Source organism: Schistocerca nitens, chromosome 3 (genome assembly GCF_023898315.1).
Source record: "Schistocerca nitens isolate TAMUIC-IGC-003100 chromosome 3, iqSchNite1.1, whole genome shotgun sequence".
Classification (NCBI taxonomy): Eukaryota; Metazoa; Arthropoda; class Insecta; order Orthoptera; family Acrididae; genus Schistocerca; species Schistocerca nitens.
Window position 1 is genome coordinate 967575632 of NC_064616.1, and position 21888 is coordinate 967597519.

A 21888-nucleotide genomic window follows, 5' to 3' on the forward strand; every position below is an offset into this window, starting at 1 on the left:
GTTTCCACTGATCCACCCCATAGAGGGTTATGGGCGTTGAAGTCTCCCAGTAACAGAAAAGGTGGCGGCAATTGGGCTATCAGTGCAGCCAGGACATGCTGCGGGGCATCACCATCCGGTGGAAGATACAGACTGCAGACAGTAACAGCCTGAGGCGTCCACACCCGAACATCGACAGCCTCTGAAGGTGTTTGCAGAGGGACAGACTCGCAGTGAAGAGAGTGAAGGACATAGATGCAGACGCCACGAGATACCCTCTCATAAGCTGCCCAGTTCTTATAATAACCCCGATAGCCACGGAGGGCGGGGGTTCGCATCGCTGGAAACCAAGTTTCGTGAAGAGCAATGCAGAAGAAAGGGCGAAGGCTGAGAAGTTGTCGGAGTTCAGCAAGATGGTGGAAGAAACCGCTGCAGTTCCACTGGAGGATGAGATGGTCCATGGCCGAGAAAGGCGTGAAGGGACTGAGGAGGCAAATTACGTTGCTGGGTCACCTGCTGCCACTAACTGAGTACCGACAGGAGCGACATCCATCATGGCCGAGGGACCGGCGAGGTCGAGGTCCTCAGTAGCTGCAAGAATCTCCACCTCATCCTCAGACGCAGAGCTTGTAGGTAGCGGTGGAGTAGGTGCCACTCCATGTTCCTTGCTCTTAGGGCTTTCGTTTTCTCACGGTGTTCCTTTGGTAGCCCTTAATGGGAGGGCTTTTTCGAGCCAGTCTCCGGGACTGAAGAGGATCGCGCTGCTCGACAACCGGCGACTTGAGGCTTCTTCAGCCACTGGTGGGTGTCTGCTGTGCTGCTGGTAGGAACCTGGGAAGGGTGTGACCCAAGGGATCCGTTTCTAGCGAGAGAAGCCGAAGAAGACTTACGCTTCTCCGGCTTATAAGTGGGGACTGGTGTCTCCCCGGTGGTTGAGGGGGTGCTGCTCCCGAGGTAGGTGGTGTGGGAGCAACAGAGAGAGAAGTAGCCCCCACCATCAAGGGGGCAGGTGTGGTCATCTGGCTCTGAGAGCTGACGGTATGTGCTGCAGCTATGGAAACTGTAGCAGGAGTGACAGTGGCGGCATAAGATGACGTCATATGTACTGGATGTGGTAGTTCAAATTTCCGCCTAGCCTCAGTGTAGGTCAGTCAGTCCAGGGTCTTGTATTCCATTATTTTCCTTTCCTTCTGTAGAATCTTATAGTCCGGCGAGCAAGGTGGATGGTGCTCTCCGCAGCAAGGGGGATGGTGCTCTCCGCAGTCGACGCAGATGGGAGGTGGGGCACATGAAGTATCAGGATAAGATGGACGACCACAATCGCAACATATGAGGTTGGAAATACAGCGGGAAGCTGAAGCACCACATTGGGGGAGGGATATATGGATTGACATCACAGCGGTAGACCATCACCGTGACCTTCTCAGTTAATGTGTCACCCTCGAAGGCCAAGATGAAGGCACCGGTGGCAACTTCATGATCCCTCGGACCCCGGTGGATGCGCCGGACGAAATGGACACCTCGTCGCTCTAAGTTGGCGCGCAGTTCGTCATCGGACTGCGAAAGGAGATCCCTGTGGAAAATAATGCCCTGGACCATGTTTAAGCTTTTATGGGGCGTGATAGTAACAGAAACATCCCCCAGCTTCTTACAAGCGAGTAAGACTCGTGACTGGGCAGAGGATGCTGTTTTTATCAAGATTGACCCTGACTTGTCCTCTAAATGCTCTACAAAGAACTGAGGCTTCACGGACACAAAGGATTCCTCATCACCTCTTGTACAGACGAGATACCGGGGCGAATACATTTCGCTCTCATTCGTAGCCTTTCGTTCCTCCCATGGTGTGGCCAAGGAGGGGAACGATTTGGGGTCATACACGTTAGCTTTAAAGTGAGCCCTCGAACGCTTAGAGACTTGGCTTTGGAAGAGATGATGTGCCACGCTACATTGAGTGTCATCCACCCTGACGCCACCTATTCCGACCAAGGGCCCTCCCCACGGGCGCCACCCAGCCACAGCAAAGGCCACCTGGCAGGATTGCCATTGCCGGGAGTTCTGATGCCCCAGGGAGATGGGCATCTACTCCTTGGCATACGTGAGGAGAGCGATCCCTGTGTTGTCGGGGGGCTACAACCAACAGGGTACATGGCGGCCCCACCACAACGGACTTGCTACTGTGCTGGATATTAGGTGCAATAAAGTCCATGGTCGTCGCCTCCGGAAAAAGCAACACTGGACAGTGAGCAGTGGAAATTGTACCCACGAACGTATCCTCACGCAAGAGATGGAGAACGAGCGGGACAGCAATGTGACGACGATAAAGCTGGCTAGAGGTCTCAATGCACGATGGACAAAATGCACCATGTAAGGCACCCTTCCCCAATTGCCACGGTCTTCGGAATAATTTGGAAAGATGGAGGTCAAACCCGAGGGTGGACCGCCACTTATAGGCCGAAACGTTTGAGGCTCCTTTTAGTCGCCTCTTGCGACAGGCAGGAATACCGCGGGCCTATTCTTACCCCCGAACCCACAGGGAGCCCAATGACGTCTCCTCCTAACACTGTGCCTCAACAGTGTCGAATTATGGGGAATATAGACAGCACTATAGTAGCAAAAGCGAAGGCCTTCTTGACCGCTTCATCCAGCAGTTCATTATCCCGAATTCCTAAATGACCCTGATACCCAGCGGAACATTCTTTCCTAGATATGTCGAAAAAAGGCACTTCTTCAGGGCCAAAATGAAATAGATCACAACGTTTCTTTGGTACCACAATCAAATATCTCACATAGACAGTCTATAATGTAGAACTAGCGTTTGACGTAGCGATATTGTTCGTCCTTGGACTAGTTGGAATGTATCGTACGAACAAAGTAACCCCAACTGCAGACAAAGAACTTGAGGTTTCCTCATGATAATACAAAACACTATGGAAGGTGTAAGAGTGGCGTCTAACGCTCCAGCAGCAACTAGATGGCACACGAGCTCGGACACGTGTCGTGTCCTTTGAAAAGGAACCAGCCCCGCGTTTGCCTTCCGTAATTTACACGAATCGCAGGAAACAAACCTGGACTGTCAGATGGGGATATGAATGCGAGTAACGACTGTGCTACCTCACTTGGTTCACCATACATGAAATTGTCAAAAATTACATTATTAATGTGGCCACAACCCCTTTGCAGACAAGGCACGAATTCAATGACGGGCTGCCAGTATGGCAACATATCAGAAGAACCCACAGAAATGTTCTGGAAACTTAAAATGGGAATCTTTGGAAGCAGTTCTCCCGACACCCCAACGGGTTAATTTAAGTAATACTGTTCTACTATCAGCAATGATCATGGGAATGAGATAAGAGAGATTATGGTGCACAGATAGGCATTTATACTGCTAATACACGAATGGATTAACACTTGGAACTGATAATATTGGTGCGAAGCTCCCTCTACCATGGACCATGTGGTGGACTGCAGAGTGTACAACATATGCAGATGTAGAATGAAGTGGTTCATATAATTAAAAAATCTATGCTACAACACGCAATCTTTCATTTCTCACATTCTTACTGTTACAAAGTCACAGCGGGATGTTACATTTTTGCCCTACGCTTGTATTTAACGATGTTAGCGACGGAGTATATCATTTTAACTTAACTTGCTCTTTGTTTCAAGTTATAAGTGAGGGACCCTTGCATTGAATAGTGCGTCATCATTTTCAAACAAATGGGCTCGTCAAATTTCAACTTAGCGTTCATATCAGGACGCAGCTCGAGTTAAGACATTTACATAATGACAGCTGTAACGGTTACAGTTATCTCGCAGAAGGCTACAGGACGGCGGGAAATGGTATCTCCATCGCAGAGATATTAAACAGTAATACGACATCACTGGTGCGGGTAGTTCCGCCGCCGGCAGCAATCGTATTATAAATTCAGGCAGCGTGCCGCCGTGGGCTGGGCGTTATGAAGCCGTGGCTATCGCGGCCGCCTTATTGACATGAACGTCACCCGCCGGCCAGCTCCCAGCACGGCGCGCGTGTCTATAAAGCTCGGCCTCAGCGCAAACTAACCACCTCCTTCGCCCAACAAACAGAATAGCTTGCTCGTAGCGAGAAGATTTTTATTCCTGGCGAAAGTGCCGTGGGAGCTACAAATTCTATGTCCTCTCTGCATGTTTTGTGTTTGAAGAGGAGTTGGAAGCTCTCCTAGCTTCCTGTACATGACAGACTTCTTCAGGAGAGTAGATGCTATAGTTTGCCTGGTTCGTGAGATCGATTACAGACGGCCTAAATAAGGATTATTGATCTTCTACAAGTGTGTGTGTATGTGTGTGTGTGTGTGTGTGTGTGTGTGTGTGTGTGTGTGCGTGTGTGCGCGCGCGTGGGTGTGCGTGTGCCAGTGTGCCAGTTTAAGACAACAGTGCCTATTCAGGCCTCCACTTCAGAGGTTGTAACAACAACATGATAAATTTAAAATATCTTCAACAATCTTGGATGTATATTTAAAATAAAAAAAAGCGACAAAGTTTATAGGCTCTTAGACAACTCACATCAGTCACTTTTGCACATCATGTTATTACAAGCCAAGAAGAGAGGCACGTCAGTAAATTGACTAACTTTGTTTATTTTCATTCAGTATTGTCATACTGTGAGATATTTCATCTAAGGAAGAAATTTTTCACTGTACAAAAGCGTGTCGTCTTATAGTCAACTCTTTAAGGGAGTTAACTATTTCAACTACAGTACTGCAGTGCATGTTTTCTCTTTTGACATGTGTTGTAAACAATCAGCTGGAGTTCATAACGGATTATGGAAATCATATTTACAACTTCACTAGAAAAATAAGCTTGATAACTTTTCTTTCAATTTTTCTTTAGTTGAGAAAGGAGTTAATAACACAGCTAGCATAGTGTTTGACTACTTACGCGATGAGATTACACGCATAAAAAGTAGCAAAGGTAAATCTGAAATTAGGCAGAAATTCGTCCTTCATTGAAACTCATTGTATTCCATACAATACTCTCTATTAAAAACTTGAAGCTTCTTTAGTGCAGTCATATTACATACTTACTTGCGATATTAAACTAAATATGGTTTCCTTTATTTACATTCACCTGTAGATTAGTAACCTGCAGCAGTATTTAAATCTCAATGAAATTACTATTCTGTAAACTGAATCGTTCATTGTCACTGCGATATATCGTTGAAAGTACTCATGGAACACGTAACTGACTGCCTGACAGAGAATGCAGTTTCGATATCCATGAGTTTTAACATGTGATACTTCTAGTACAGTCCATTAATCACATTTTAGTTCCACAAAACTACATTTGAATTACGGAGATTTTTTACCTCTTGTTTGAAAAAATGGTTCAAATGGCTCTGAGCACTATGGGACTTAACTTCCGAGGTCATCAGTCCCCTAGTACTTAGAACTAGTTAAACCTAACCAAGCTAAGGACATCATACACATCCATGCCCGAGGCAGGATTCGAACCTGCGACCGTAGCGTCGCGCGGTTTCAGACTGTAGCAGACTCGAAATAGTATACAGTTTCGTACTCGTGTACATGCACAAAGAAAACTGTATCGATCTGCCGACCAGTGTATGCACGAGCCGTATTGTTCAGGGACATTCACTCCCTAATTACGTTTGTACAATAAAATTATGTTCCAAATCAAAGCGTAGGTATAATTTACTTCACATTCTGAAACACTCATAAAAAAATTGGATGCAGAAATATACATGCATATGTAAGTGGTAGGAAGCAATACATTATTTCTCGCCATCTTGACACTGCACTTCTCACAGACCTACAACCCGTCTCTAGCACTAGAGATATATGAGTATCTGCTTGATCCTCAGTGGCTTACTAAGTTACCCTGTCACGAAATGTGCTACTCTTCTTTGGAACTTCACTAGCACCTTCATTAATCCTTCTCCGTAATAGTTCTAGAGTGCCTAGTAATACTCAATAACAATAAGTAGAACGAGGATTGGTAAGATACCTCTTTTGTGGGGGATTACATTTCGTTTCAGTTGTTTCATGAATCTCAGGCCGACATTCTATTTTCCTACAACTAGCTTAAGTTGACCCGAACGCAAACCCCAAGACTTTTTAAATAGTTAATAGCCAGTCGTGTAATCAAGCAACATTAGCTCTTTCTGACCAGTTATACATCCCAGTTATTTATGATATTGGGTTACCTTCAATTTCAGCACCAAGTAGTGATACACTGCAAACCTTCCTGGGCTGCACTACGATATTATGACGTTGTAACGTTCCTATATACGAGACCGAGCTGAAAAACAATGCCTTCGAGTTTTTTATGTGAAAATTGTAAAAACATTTTGAATACAACGAACTTTACTAAAATTCTACACCTTTATTCTTAATGTGTACATATTTATTTGACAAAGTAGTCACTCTTGCGACGTACACGTTTCCCCCAACGAGAGACCAGTTTGTTGATATCATAACTGTAGAATGTTGGATTTCATTGACGGAGCCACAACCTCAGGTCTACTTGTTCCGCTTCATCACTGCCAAATGAAGTACTCGATTGTGCTCTTTAAGTTTTGGAAACAGATGAATATAGGATGGGGCGGTATGAAGGATGATCGATGACAGTAAACCCAAAACGTCGGTCTGTTGCAGAAGTCGCAGCTCACGTGTGTCATCTGTAACTGTTATGCTGATGGAGAGGGTAATCTATGTATGGACGAATACTTTGAATTTGAAATTAGGTTGCAGCACGCTGTTTCTAACCCACCAACATACTTAGGTTACACACCACTAAGTTACACGCTACAGTTCGGAGCTCTCTAGCGGCAACGTACTGGAAACATGGAGTCATGAAAAATAAAGGTTTAGAACGTTAATAACGTCTGTTTTATTTAAAAAGCTTTAAGAGTTTTCATAGGCACTTTTTTATTTATTTATTATTTAGCGCATGGCTAATACAGACATATCATGAAATTACATATACATATGTACATATTGACACACAAGAAACTTAAGTTTGTCTTTACAACTGAATATCCAGTCCTTCAATCCAGCGCACTGCATCTGGAGTTGCTAGCAGGAAGTCCTCTTTGGCGCCGTGATAGGCTCGAATCCTGCATTCACTGACAATGTGGTGAACAGTCTGGTATGGAGCCCCGCAGTCACAAGCTGGATCAGGCAGCTTCTTCCACTTAAAGAGAGCATCACTGCATCGCCCATGGCTGGTACGGATTCTGTTGAGAGTAGACCACGTCTTGCGTGGTAAGTCGAATCCACTTGGAAGTTTATCACCTGAGAAGATGTTATGCAGGTGCACATCTGTCACTGCTTCCCACCGACCTTTCCATTCTTCAAGAGGTTTGAAATTCTTAGCAACCATGTCAGCAGCATCGCACAGAGTTGGATGACGTGATTTCAGTCTCTTGCGATTTAAAAGTGGCAGGTCGCTATGCACGGGTAGGTTAGAATTCCTGGAGATCTTGTGGAATTCTCTCATAAGGGCAGTACATCTGCGTAGATCAGGAGGCATTATACCGGTTAACAGTGGAAGCCAATAAACTTGAGTAGATCTGATTGTGCCAGATATTATACGCATTGTCGTATTCAGCTGGGTATCAACAAGCCTTGTATGATGACTATTCATCCAAACAGGTGCACAATACTCAGCACTTGAGTATACCAAGCCCAGAGCTGAAGTTCGCAGGGTGGTTGCTGAAGATCCCCAGGTAGTTCCGCATAGCTTATGGAGGATGTTGTTTCGAGTCCTCAGCTTTTGAGCTAAGAAGGTGTTGTTTGAAGCAGAGTGTACGATCCAGGACGACACCAAGATATTTTGGGTTCCAGTTGTGACGAAGAATTCTGCCTCTGAAACTTACCTCCAGTTTTACGTTCGCCAACTGGTTATTTAGATGGAAGCAACACACTTCTGTTTTACTCACACTGGGTTGTAGTCTCCAGATTTTGAAGTAATTGTCTAATGCAGACAGGTCATTGGCTAAAATCTCTTCTGTTGTCTTCATTTCCTGGTGTTTGACGGCTAGAGCCAGGTCATCGGCATAGCAGTATTTTCTGGACGAAGTGTCAGGTAGATCAGATAGATACAGGTTGAACAGTAAGGGTGAGAGAACTGATCCTTGAGGCAATCCGTTGTTCAGCTTCCTCTCGTTACTTATGTTGCTTCCAGTGATTACCTGGAACTTCAGATCACTTAGCATGCTGTTAATCAGTCGAGCCATTGTTCTGCAGAGTATGATGCGGAGAAATTTGTAGATAAGGCCTTCCCTCCACACAGTGTCGAAGGCGGCAGTTAGATCAACAAATGCCACAGATGTTTTCTGCTTCATTTGGTATCCTGACTCTATGAAGGATCTGAGAGACAATACTTGGTCGCAGCAGCTACGCCCTGGTCTGAAGCCTGCCTGATCAACTGGAACGTTCTCTAAGATAGCGCTACTTATTCTGTTATATATTAGCCTTTCAAAAAGCTTGTAGCAGCAGCTGAGTAGGGAAATGGGGCGATAGTTTTCTACCCTGTTGCTGGGTTTGCCAGGTTTCAGAACAGATATTATCTTCACCTTTTTAAACTCAGATGGAAGTTGACCAGTCAGCAGGATGTCAGTGAAGAATTCTGCCAGCCATTTCTTAGCTTTTCCTCCCATATGGATCAGGAATTCTGGGTGGATACCATCGAATCCAGGTGCCTTAAGAGGTTTGAGGTCCTTCAGTCCAGAGTCAATGTCTGAAACTATGAAGGGATGGGTATACTCAGATGAGGGAGATGCCTTCTTTTTAAGGTCACGAAGCTGTCGTCTGATATGTCTTGTATGTTTCTTGTCAGGAGGTACTCTTGAGGTGGTAATGATGTGGGAAGCAATTTGGTCTGGTGTTACTTCGGAATTTTTTCTGCATGCTGGTGCACTTCCTCCCAGTTTTCTCAGAAGACTCCATGCTTTCCTGCTCGAGTGGGTAAAGTCCATAGTTTTGACTGTTTCTGCCCATTTCTGCCTCCGAGACATGTCCAAGCTGGACAGTAGTTCCGTAGCTATCTCTGGGTCACTACTTTGCTGGAAGTATTGGTACAGTGTTTCACTTTCCTCATTCCATCCTGGAACATATTCTTTTCGGTATCCTCTTGGCATACACATTTTAGCTGTTGCTGTTACTGCACCAATGAAGCGTTGATAGTTATTATGTGATGGAGGTATCCATCGAATGGTCTTATCCAGTTCCGTTGAAAACTTCATCCAGTCGGCTTTCTGGAAATTCCATCGAGCATGCGGAGTTGATCGTATGACAGGAACAGTGCAGCCAATTTGTATTATTACAGGTCTGTGTTGGCTGTGAGGAAAGGCATCTATCACTTTCCTTGTGGTGTTGATGGGAAAGCCAGTTTCGTTGCAGCTAACAAAGCATAAGTCAGGATTTGAATCCTTGTCCCAAGCAGCTGACCTGAAAGTACCTTGATCTTTGGCATCAAACACTAGATGAAGATTATTCAATTCGATCCATTCAGCAAGCATGCTCCCATTTTCATCATTTTGAGAGTACTTCCAAAGTTCATGGTGACTATTGAAGTCTCCTATGTAAATTGCAGGATGTTCTGCTGTGTGTAGGACAAAATCGGGCCATGTTGTTTTGGGTGGTTTGTAAACATTTGTAATAGTAATGCCGTGCAATTGTATGACAACTGTATGTATATCTGCCTCCACACTTACAGAAATCAGGGAAGCTTCGTTTATGTTGTTACGGACATACGTAGCAATTCCATACACCTCGTGGTAAGTTACACCAAGTGCAGAATATCCAGGAATTCGACCTCGGCTTCGGAATATTTCTTCGCTGGAAACACGAGTTTCTTGAATGGCGACGACATCGATATTGTTGTCCAGCAAAAATTTTGACAGGCGGTTACACTTTGCCCTGCTAATGCTTTCGATATTCAGTTGAAGGAGTCTGATAGTTGGTCCAATGTTTCTTGTTAATGAGCTCTGAAAAGAACTGTTTCTGCTATTTAGTTGATATGTCATTGCCAGGAGATCCTATGGATAGTCTGGCTGCCTGTAATCACTGTTGCTCAATTAGCACCACCCAGGAGGCACGTGTAGGGTATTTTAAGGTTAAACCTACGGACGTGAGCAACGCTACCTAGGCGCTAGTTTCAGTATACCCGCGTACAATAACATTAATCGCAGTCTCGAGGAGGTTGAAACATATTCCACGTACGCCCCGAAAAATTTCCCGTCTGACGATTTTTCTCCGTTAAGAGCGACGTGTAGAGTTTCGTCTGCCGGGAAGTAACAAATTTAGTTCTGTATTTCGCAAGCTCGTATTCTGTTCTCAGTGCGATAGTGTATGTCTTCATCGAACGCCTTCCTGATTTCAAGAAACACTTTATCAGTGCGATTGCCGCTATCTGCTGCTTTGCGCATCTCATTGACGAACAGAGAGAGATGAGGTTTACTAGATCGCTGTTTCTGGAATTCGTATCAATCCCTACAGAAGAAATTTTCGGTCTCATAACACACATGCATGAAACGTTTTCCATGATTTCGCAAGAGACTGACGTTAGAAATATAGGTGTATAATTGCCCGCATACGTCGAACATCCTTCTTGAAATGGTAATAGAAAGCATTTCATTGCAACTGCTTGTAACGCTTCATTTTTCCAGCTTCTGCTAGAAGTGAACCACGTTCTTCTTGTAATCTATACAGAATCGTGCAACTACCTGGAGAGGTTTGATATTATGCATTTTCGGTTTCTGCTTTTTATCGTTTCACTAATAAATTTGTTTTGAGTAACGTGAAAGTTTTATTTTCCTCTACACTTTAAACTTAACACTTCAGTTATTCTTAAAGACCCTCAGCGGAAAATAGTCTGTGTGAGAAACGATTTGCTCTAATTCAGTAATTACGCTTAATTTTTGTTATCCCAGTGCTTTAATACGTCCAGATACAAGTAGTAAGTATCCAGTCACAATTTGAGCATCATTTGTGTACTGATACTGAACTTTATTGTTTCGTCACACCAAATGAGTGTTTTGTTTTAAAATTTTGTAATTAACGTAAAGTTTAACACAAAAACATTTCTAATTTTCGGTCTACGTGTCCAAGTCTACAAAAGCACCAAAACAGAACAATCCAAGTGTCCAATTTATATATACCAATATCGAGTGTCTGTCCTAAGTGCCGTGAGATTCAGTTTTTTTCCCAAAACTTAGTTTTTTCAATATGCATAAGTAATTAGTGGAAACAAAAACTGCTTAGTACATGTCTATGTGACGCCATTTGTCAACGGAAAGATCGTTTTGTTTACCGTTACAAAGAAATATCTTTTAAAAATGCGGAACTTAATCTGCACGTTCGATATAGTGTTCCCAAATTAATCTAATGTGGTACACATTACTGTGTACTTATTTATTTACATTAGCTACAGATAACTGCAAATACCCTCACTGACACAGTGAGCGTACCATTTGTAGTGTATCTTACAAAATGTGATGAACTGACGGCCATGAACCTGAGTGTAAGCATAACGTATGCGAACAAGTTTCTGACGCACCCTGACAAATATCCCTGGTGTGTTTCCAATCAAATAACAGGCAGCTACAGTTCTGGCAACTAATTCCATCTCCGTATCTACTGGCGTCTCATACACAAGAGACTTACGACATCCCCATAGCCAATAATCATCGAGATTCAGATCAGGTGACACCGCAGGGCATAGAATAGGACCTCCGCTACCAACCCAGCGGTCAGGAAATACAGCACTGAGATGGTAGTCGACGTCCGCACTGAAGTGAGGCGGTGCACCGTAATGCTGCATCCACATCCTCTCACCAACAGCCAAAAGGTACTTTCTCCAACAAATCAAGTAGAACTCTTCGCACGAACCTCAAGTACAGGTGGCCATTCAGATGGCGTACTGCATCATGACTTCCTAGTAATCATGTTCATTCACCTTGTTTCGTTGCAAGAAATAAAAAATGTACATGTAAATAAACAGCGAAGTACATATAAATTGGTACGCATGTTAGTTGTAAATAAGATGGAAAACAGTAATGCTAGACAGAGTGGTAGATAGGATTTCTATCCCCGCGTAGCGACCGAGCGGTTTAAGGCGCCATGTCAAGCACTGCGACGCCCCTCCCACCGGAGGTTCGAGTCCTCCCTCGGGCATGGGTGTGTGTGTGTGTTGTTCCTGGCTTAAGTTAGTTTCGGTAGTGTGTAAGTTTAGGTTCAAATGGTTCAAATGGCTCTGAGAACTATGGGACTTAACGTTTGAGGTCATCAGTCCCCTAGAACTTAGAACTACTTAAACCTAACCAACCTAAGGACATCACACACATCCATGCCCGAGGCAGGATTCGAACCTGCGACCGTAGCGGTCTCGCGGTTCCAGACTGTAGCGCCTAGAACCGCTCGGCCACTCCGGCCGGCTGTAAGTCTAGGAACCGATAACCTCAGCAGTTGGGTCCCTTAGAAATTCACACACACACACACACAGGATTTCCTCTACATACTCTTAAGCTGGCTTCTCTGACCTCAGGTTCTAACCTCAAATTTTTCTGTGCAGTATTCTCTACGTCCTGTTACGCTCTTACGGAAACACCCCGTATATCCACAGTAATAGCTCCACAGACTATCTTCAACCCCTGGCCGGATGATACGTACGAAATCGGATTGTGTATTCTACTCATGTTTGCATCTTGCAGGACGCAAACTGGGCGAAATAAGCGTGGCCCGGAAAATATTTACAGTAAAACTGATACGGAATCGGCCGTTCTTAATGAACAATACAGAAGATGCTGGAAATACCTACCGCTGACATCGATGCAGCGCATGCGTACCTGCTCTGCCTGAGGAATAGCAGCAGTAGCGTTTCCAGTATTCTGTCGCAACCTTCCATGTCTATCAGGGTAATCTGAATACACCGGACCGTTCACATTGTACCACAGGCTAAAATCGCATGGAGAGAGATCAGGCAATCGAGGTGGCCAGGACATTGCACTGCCTCTGCTGATTGTCTTCTCTTCGCCGATCACGTCATCCCCTCGCTACAATGTCCGCAGCTCGTGGTCTAGGAGCTAACGTTGCTGGCCCTAGATCTCGGGGTCCCGGGTTCGATTCCCGGCCGGGTTGGGAATTTTTCTGCCTGTGGACTGGGTGTTTGTGTTCCCCTCGTCATTTCATCATCATCGTCATCATCATTCGTGTCAGTGGCTAGTTTGTAATACGTAAAAAACTGGAGTGTGAAAAAATTGGGACTTCGTACGGGCGCTGATAACCGCGTAGTTCAGGAACCCACAAACCCAACATCATCATCATCATCACCCTCGTGACAAGGTTGTCAATTAAGTGTGTGCTTTTTTTCCTTCTTGCTTAAAATGCCCAGTCAGTCATTCATCTTCTTTGAGTTGATCTACATATGGATTAAACAGTTTCTGGACATACCAGTTAGAATTAAAAATTTGGTAAAAGACTCGTGTTACGACGTGGAAACTAGACATTGTGCATCAAACACCAGTCTAGAGATTATGCAACGGCTGTTCGAAATGTTCATGGAGTTGTTATTTTTCACAACTGCACATTTTTGGAGAGTTCAAATACCATGACAACCTAAACCAATCCTCATTTGAAGAAATTAATAACAGATCATTCAAAAGTCCTGATTCTGCTTCACTCTGAAATCACTGGCAGAATAATCACGCGAAAGTTCGTCTTGATGCTTTAACTCTTGCACAACTGAAAATTTGTAAAGATACAAATGGAGGTCATTTTTGAAAATATTTCGACACCAGCATCTTTTAATTGCTACTTGCACTGAGATTACGTCGGGCTTTGCACATCTTGCTTCATTCGATCGACCAATATTTTCTGTTATCTGGGCTGTCTTCGTATTATTACGGTTTTTATCCGCGTTACAGTACGTTTATGGCACTGTTTCAACTAAAATTTGCATTGCAGGCTTTGCTAGAGGTTTTGCCAAAACAGTTCCAGTCTTAAACTCTTGCACTAACACAGCGCCGCACACGTTTCCAGTCAATTCTGCTTCGCGTTGCACTGCACAATGAACACGTGCAGTTTTATCATCAGCACCGTTTTGTGTTGCATTTAACTGGTCATTAAACACGCCTGCCCCTCTCACTCAGTGAAATATAGTAACACCGCGAAGCACTCGGCACAGAGCATGAGGGAGACAAGCATGCATTGACATGTGACACCAGCTGATGGGTCATCAAAATCAGGGTTTCCAGCATTTCCTGTGATGCTTAATTCTTCTGTTCATTAACAAGGGTCAACTTGGCGTCACTCGTATAAATATTTTTCGGGCCAGATTTATTTTTGCCACCCCGTATTTGCGCCTTACAGACCATTTTGGAGGTTCAAATGCCCTGGACTGTAACAATTTCCCGTTCTGAAGATACATTATGCAATCTGGGACTATAATCCAATTTTTATCTTCTTAACCGACTGCGCAATTTAGTATCCATCAAAATTTTAAGAATATTTTCCTGATCTTCACATTGGAAACACGTGAATTTTGTCGTCGCTCGCTACCTCACGTATACCAATCAAACACTTACACAGAGAATGCTTCAATAAAAATGAATGTATAACAAGAGGATACAGGGTGCGCTTTTATTAAAATTTAGTGTGGGGTCTGAGTACTTATCGCAAAAATATACGAATTTCCGTATGTGTACACTGTCCGCTACATAATACAATGCATTATTTCTGTTGTACGTTTGCCGGGGATGTATCTTTGTCTCTCATAAATCACTTTACACCGTGACTCGCTGGTAGACGTTCCATACTTCTTGCGGCGCTTTTCACGGTGGGGACCAACAGTACTGAATTGCAGTAGCGGTTCAGCCTCGCAGTACTGTCATTAATGCACATTGTTTATTGGTAGGTTCTACGCTTCTAAATGCTGTGTAGGGAACGATTTCCGGACAGGCATCACCCATCGAGAGCAGCAATTGTGGCTGCAGATTGGCAGTTGTGGGAGACCACAGAAAGTCGGCTCTGGCAGCAGAAGGTCATCTCGCCCACGCGCGTGTGGGGACATGTCGAAACTGACCACACTACATGCTCTCGTGCTGTTCCACGTGCAATAAAAGTGTCGCAGAGGCTGCTGAGCGTTGTATGAGCAGCTATTGAGCTCATATTGTCCACAGTGGGTCCATGGGTTACTTCTAAATTACATCACACAACGAGTACACTGGTGAGTGCGGCTTCTGTATTTCACCGAGATTACTTGCAGTTTAACAACGACCAATAGGAGAAACAGCCATTTGTTGGTATCAAAAAACCCTGATGCCACAGTCGAGATTAAGCAATGGATGTAGCTTATAATAATTTGTTTCGTGGTTTCATTTGATTCCGTGCCGGTAATTGTTGAAATCGTCAGAAATATAAAAACTTAAAAATTATTTACTTCAATTTAAAGAATTCGTTTAGATAATAGCATTGTGGGGCGATGCTGCGCGCGAAGCAAGTGACTGTATTGAACAGATCACTTGATCTCTGAAAGACACAAAACAAACTGTAAACAGTGTAGCTGCCAAGACAAGTATATAACGTTCTGTTCAAATTACGAGCTGAGACGTGTTAAGGGTATACGGAATGAGTTTTTAGATGAAAAAATCTATTTTTGGGTAAATGCATTTTCAAAAAATGTAGACTCTACCATTTAATACCATGTATAAAATATTTGGATGACGTGAATAGAACTATTTTAAATAATTTTTTAAAATAATTTCGACACACGATGTTCCGCACCTTGTATATGAGACGCGAAATATACCTGATATAGACAGCCTTGCCAGAGATATAATTGAGCACAAGAGAGTTAGCTTTTCTGTTGGCTACACTGCTAGACAGTTGACAATAGATTCTGCACCATTTGTATTGTTTCCTTTGTGAGTACATCCATGTCATTGTTGTGAAAGTCGTATGTGGAGAAGTCATTGAGTTTTCTTTCCTTCAACATGCCAAGACCTAGTCTGAAGGTATTTAGAAAGCGTTTACATTGGCGCAAGAAAGTAAGTAAAAATTCGTCTGATTCATCTTCATCAGTATCTGATGTCCCAGTAGCGACTAACCTCAACACTGGTAGTGATACATTGAGTGATGCTGCTGCCACTACACCGGAAAGTGCTTCAAGAAGAAAACTAGCTGGAATTGAAGAAGAATACAAGAAACTAAATGCTGGGCCTACAAAATATGAGGTAATTAACGTCTCTTTAATATCAGACGCTTTGGAGAACAATGTGTGCTGCAGACAATGTGGAAAATGCGGTGTTTCATTGAAAACAAACTTACATGTAGGACTTGCTTGTGAATTAGAGTTGATGTGCAGTTATTGCAAACACAGTGTTACTTAATTCAGTTCCTCCCATGTTACTGCAGATACAGGTAAACTACACGATATAAACATTAGACTGGTTTATGGATTACGGTGTATAGGAAAGGGCAGGGCTACAGGTGCCATGTTGTGTGGTGTGATGAATGTAAGATCTAAGATCTCTCGAATACAAATTAGTCTTCCGTGAAGCCAGAAGGAGCGTGTCGAATGTAATGAAGTTCCGACCAAATGAAATGACGATATAATATTCTTTCTAGACAATAAGAAACAAATGACGCCACCTAATAAGCAGACGCAGTACAGTAACGGGTCACACAACGGTGAACTTTGCACATGAATCTACTTGTAAAATAAAGAAAAACCACTTTATTGCAATTGAGTGATTAAGAGTCCTTTAAAGTATATGTATCGAGAATCCTATAAATAATTGAGACTATTGAAAAAAATCCATGAGGTTTTATATAATATGCCAACTGTGTTGATATTAAAAAGAACAAGTCAATTACTTTCATTATTTTCAAAGTTTAGTCCTCTTTTCTGACTTTTGCCTGTAGCAAGCGCTGTAGTAGAAGTTCAGTATGCTATTATTCCATACAAAATGACGGTATTCTTTTTTTATGTGCTACAAACTTTTTCTCAAATTGCAAGCATTATTCCGGCAAATTAAGGATTTTTCCAAATGTGGAAGTATGTTCCATTTTTTCAAAACGGTCATGCACCTAGAAGAAAATATTCTACTGAAATTTAAAAGCCTTACAATGGAGAAAATCCTGTAAAAGCTTTATTTAATCGTTTATCTGTTACATTATTACTCTGCTACACACCAATAAGCAATAAGTGAAATTAAATTAAGCAGAGGTATTATCAAAAATGAGTTACAAACTAAATACATTCTGAAACAGAAGCTAGTGGCAACTAATAAAAATTTCCATTTTCAAGTCGTAAAACTGTTCGCACAAAATCGGAACTGAATTCATTTGCAAGTATCAGAGGTTCCATGGTAAAATACTTACGTATGTTTCAAAGTATAAGACGGTGCACGACCGCTGAAATATGTCTGTACTGTCAACATGTTATGTAAATAATCCTAAGAGCGCATATAGAGTGAAAATCAATAACGGGCTAAGTGCCAAATCGTTGATTAACTTTTTTTTTGTTTTGACAAAAATATTTTAATGAAAAACCCTGAAAAATAATTTGTATGAAATGCCTGCAGTAAGGAGTCACGTAACTATTGCAAATTTCTTTAAGTTCTCTTATTTTTGTCAATGAAATTAAATATCTTATTCTGAAAAATGCAGAACGTGCTGAATGCCATACTGTTATCGGAAAAAAGGACGTCAGTTCAAGCATTTGCCAGTTGTTTTAATAACAAACATTTAACAGATGCATTTTACACGTAAACTATCTTGTGATTAAATTAGTTTTAACTGCTCTTTTAATTCTATAGTACACAAAGCAATTTTAATTGATTAACTGTTCGAAAAATGTTGCGTTAGCTATATTAAGATACGTCAGCATCTGTTGCAGATCCGTTTTCTTTTCAGCTAGTTGTTTTTACATTGTTGTGACGATAAAACAAAGATCTTTATTATGTCAATGGTAAACTCGTTCTCGAAAATCTTGCAGGTGCTCCAGTCTTCAACTTCGTTAAACACTGTTCTTGTCTTGTTGACATCAAGTGCAATTTTTTCACTTCAGTCCAACCACATTTGGAAACATTTGTTTTCGTTGTGTCAAAGTGTATGTCGCGTGCTTTTTTAAAATCAAAAAAGTCTTCAGGCTGTAGCTTAGAACCACAAATGGATTTTTAGGTGTCGCAGTCTCCATAAGTTGTACAAAGTCCTTTGACGGTATAAAAGTCTTGGAATACAACTTGGTGTGTTCATATGGGCCACAAACACAAGAATGCTTGCCTTGCAGCAGAAGTTATACAAGACAAGATACAGAGTTTCTTAGTCATCATGCAGGCTAGGAATCGAACTGCTAAGTCATTTCTTTATAAAAATTCGACAAAACAACCAAATATTACGTAATAACATTAGATATTAGTAATGAATATTTAGTATACATCTCTTCTGCAGGCTCAGTTTTAGCTTCTACAAACAGTGTTTTACTCTTAACGTATAGTTTCCCTTCACTTCTAAGAAGCTTTCTTTCATAGCGAAATGATTAACCCTCCTTCCTTTTCTGATCGTGTCACTGTGTCAATCCATTGTTTTTACAGTATACTTTTGTAAAGTTAACAAAAAAAAAAAGACGGCATGTGGCTGCACAATATTGTCTCAGACAACGCTCGCAAACGACTACAAAAATGTGTGGCACTTTTAGCCCGTTACTGATTTCAATACATATCATTTTAAGCACCATATAATTCTGCAACTGACGAATTAACAATATATTCTAAATAGCTTAAATACATCATCCGTCTGTAAATGTGTAGCCCGCATCTCGTGGTCGTGCGGTAGCGTTCTCGCTTCCCACGCCCGGGTTCCCGGGTTCGATTCCCGGCGGGGTCAGGGATTTTCTCTGCCTCGTGATGGCTGGGTGTTGTGTGCTGTCCTTAGGTTAGTTAGGTTTAAGTAGTTCTACGTTCTAGGGGACTTATGACCACAGCAGTTGAGTCCCATAGTGCTCAGAGCCATTTTTTTTTTTTTTGTAAATTTGTAGAACGCGAAATATTTACAAATGCTGCTCAAAACACATTCTCATGTTGTAGGAAATGGGGATCTACCCATAGGTCATAGAGCAAACTGCTTAATGTGATTGAAGAATCAGTCAGTAGATTAAACTACCGACCAGAAAAGTCATGTTTTCCTAGGTACACTATATTCTAGGCACAACACCCTCCACTACTATGTAATCGTAAGAACGTTGGAAGTTAAGAAGGAGAGCTCTTTAAATGACGGGCAAAGTATATGACACATTAATACGAGGGCTATTAGGAAAGTAAGGAACGATTGGTGCGAAATATCAACCACAGTGAAGATCAAGACTCTTATTTGCAGCAGTTATCTACATAGTCGCCATTCCGATTTAGACACCTATCGTAGCGTTGTACCGATTTCCAATACCCATGCCATAGGAGGCTGCCGCCTCTGCTTTCCGACACTGGACTCGCATTCGGGAGGACGACGGTTCAATCCCGTCTCCGGCCATCCTGATTTAGGTTTTCCGGGATTTCCCTAAATCACTTCAGGCAAATGCCGGGATGGTTCCTTTTAAAGGGCACGGCCGATTTCCTTCCCCATCCTTCCCTCCCCCGAGCTTGCGCTCCGTCTCTAATGACCTCGTTGTCGACGGGACGTTAAACACTAATCTCCTCCTCCTCTGCTTTCCGACAACTTTCTACGCCGGGTTGCAGATCGTTGTCTGTGCCAAAATGTTGTCTTTATAGCCAGCTGTTTATCTGAGCAGAGTTCAAAATCAGAGGGAGCCAAGTCCAGGCTGTATAGTGGGTGATTAAGCACTTCTCATCGAAAGCGCTGCAGGACTTTCCTCATTGCCCCTGCAGTATGCGATCGAGAACTGTAATGAAGAAGGAATGTATGACAGTTACGTTTTGTTGGGTTGCATGAAATCAGGCGGCATCTCTCGGCAGGCACCCATGCTTGGTGGGACACATCATTTTCTGGCTGTCGTTACGTGCTCACTGCGCACTCAGAACTGGGAAGAGCGATAAGACGCTATATATGGACATTCTAGAAACACTGCCCAACACAACAGTGTAAAGTTTGGTGGGACTGTAATTGTGGTTGCCATTGCAAGACTGGTTGTTCCTTACTTTTAGAATTGCCATCGCACAACAGGTTCCACTCAGCACTAATGGAATAATAGGGTATATACATCTGTAATTATATTAAATAAAGCAAGATTTTGATGATTAGTAATGTCAGATGCTATAGTGCATATCCTTCTCTTTCTGTGATCATTGATTGCTATTTCTGTAGTTCATTAATCAGATCAGTAGATAAAGAGATGCTCCTTCTCCGTCTCATATCTTACAACACCTCAGGAATACCTGAAATCGTGCGACTGCTACGGTCGCAGGTTCGAATCCTGCCTCGGGCATGGATGTGTGTGATGTCCTTAGGTTAGTTAGGTTTAAGTAGTTCTAAGTTCTAGGGGACTGATGACCACAGCAGTTGAGTCCCATAGTGCTCAGAGCCAATACCTGAAAAAAGCTTTCTTAAGGAATAACGACTAAACTATATGATGATACGATATTGCTCAACATACCATCAATTCTCCCACACGAACCACGGACGTTGCCGAGATGGGTTCGCTTGCATACTTCAACGATACATATAGCAGTACCACAGATGCAACCACGATGACGAGATTTTTATATAGCCTTCTCAGTAGCTGCAGGGGCAACATTCTGGGTGACCGAATGATGTGGCCTTGTAACATCAGCCAATACAGTGTTGCTATGCTGGTACTGCGAAAGGCTGAAAGAGAGGGAAACTACACCCGTTGTTTCTTCAAAATGGTTCAAATGGTTTGAGCACTATGCGACTTAACTTCTGAGGTCATCAGTCGCCTAGACCTTAGAACTAATTAAACCTAACTAACCTAAGGACATCACACACATCCATACCCGAGGCAGGATTCGAACCTGCGACCGTAGCGGTCGCGCGCTTCCAGACTGAAGCGCCTAGAACCGCTCGGCCTACATACAAAGTCAAATAAGGATAATGCACGAGTAGATGTAATAACGAATAAGAAAATACTAACGCAGGTAAGGTATTATTCCACTAAGTGGCCGCATTATCGTAGGCAATACAGGTCTAGAGAAAAATCCAACGTTAACCACAGAATTACAAGATTATACGCTTGCTACCTTCGCAGATGATGAAAATATTGAAAGAAGAAATGATGAGATAATGTATTCAGATAGTTAAAGGAGAGGAAAACTTACAAGGTAACTCCCCATAGCACCCCCCTCAGCTTTAGTGGTACGATGGCCCAGTGGATTGCCCGTCAGAAACTGTCACAGCACCAGCATGAAAACAGAAAGAAGGTGTTATGAACTGGGAAAAATACAATAAAATAGAAAAAGTAAACGGTCCAAGCTGAAGATGTGCAGCATCGTGCGACTTTCAGTAGCCACGGCGTGGTGGTTCTGTGAGCACGGTGTTCGACTGCGAAGCAGATCCATATTCAAATCTCCCTCGTGTTCCATATTTTTACCACAAGATTATGAACTTTCCGTCCGGTGACTAGCGTGTCTGTTTGCTGTACTCAAATTTGAGTTTGTGTCGGTGAGTAACGTCCGTTTGCAACAGCGAGGTGTAAGGTAGGGACTTCCAGACGTACGTACCTCCAATTTTTGTAAACAAGTACCACATTTTATGACTCTTGCGTTCCATTTTGGAAGTTCTGACTCTTGAGTTTCTTTGTTGTAACATAATTGACACCCGCTTATATGTTGTTTTCATTTCTGTGAAAGGTCTACGCAGCATCTCACATTCTCTCACTATTCATTATATTTATTTTCGACGGTAACATATTCTTAGCGCACGACGCACCTCCTATAAC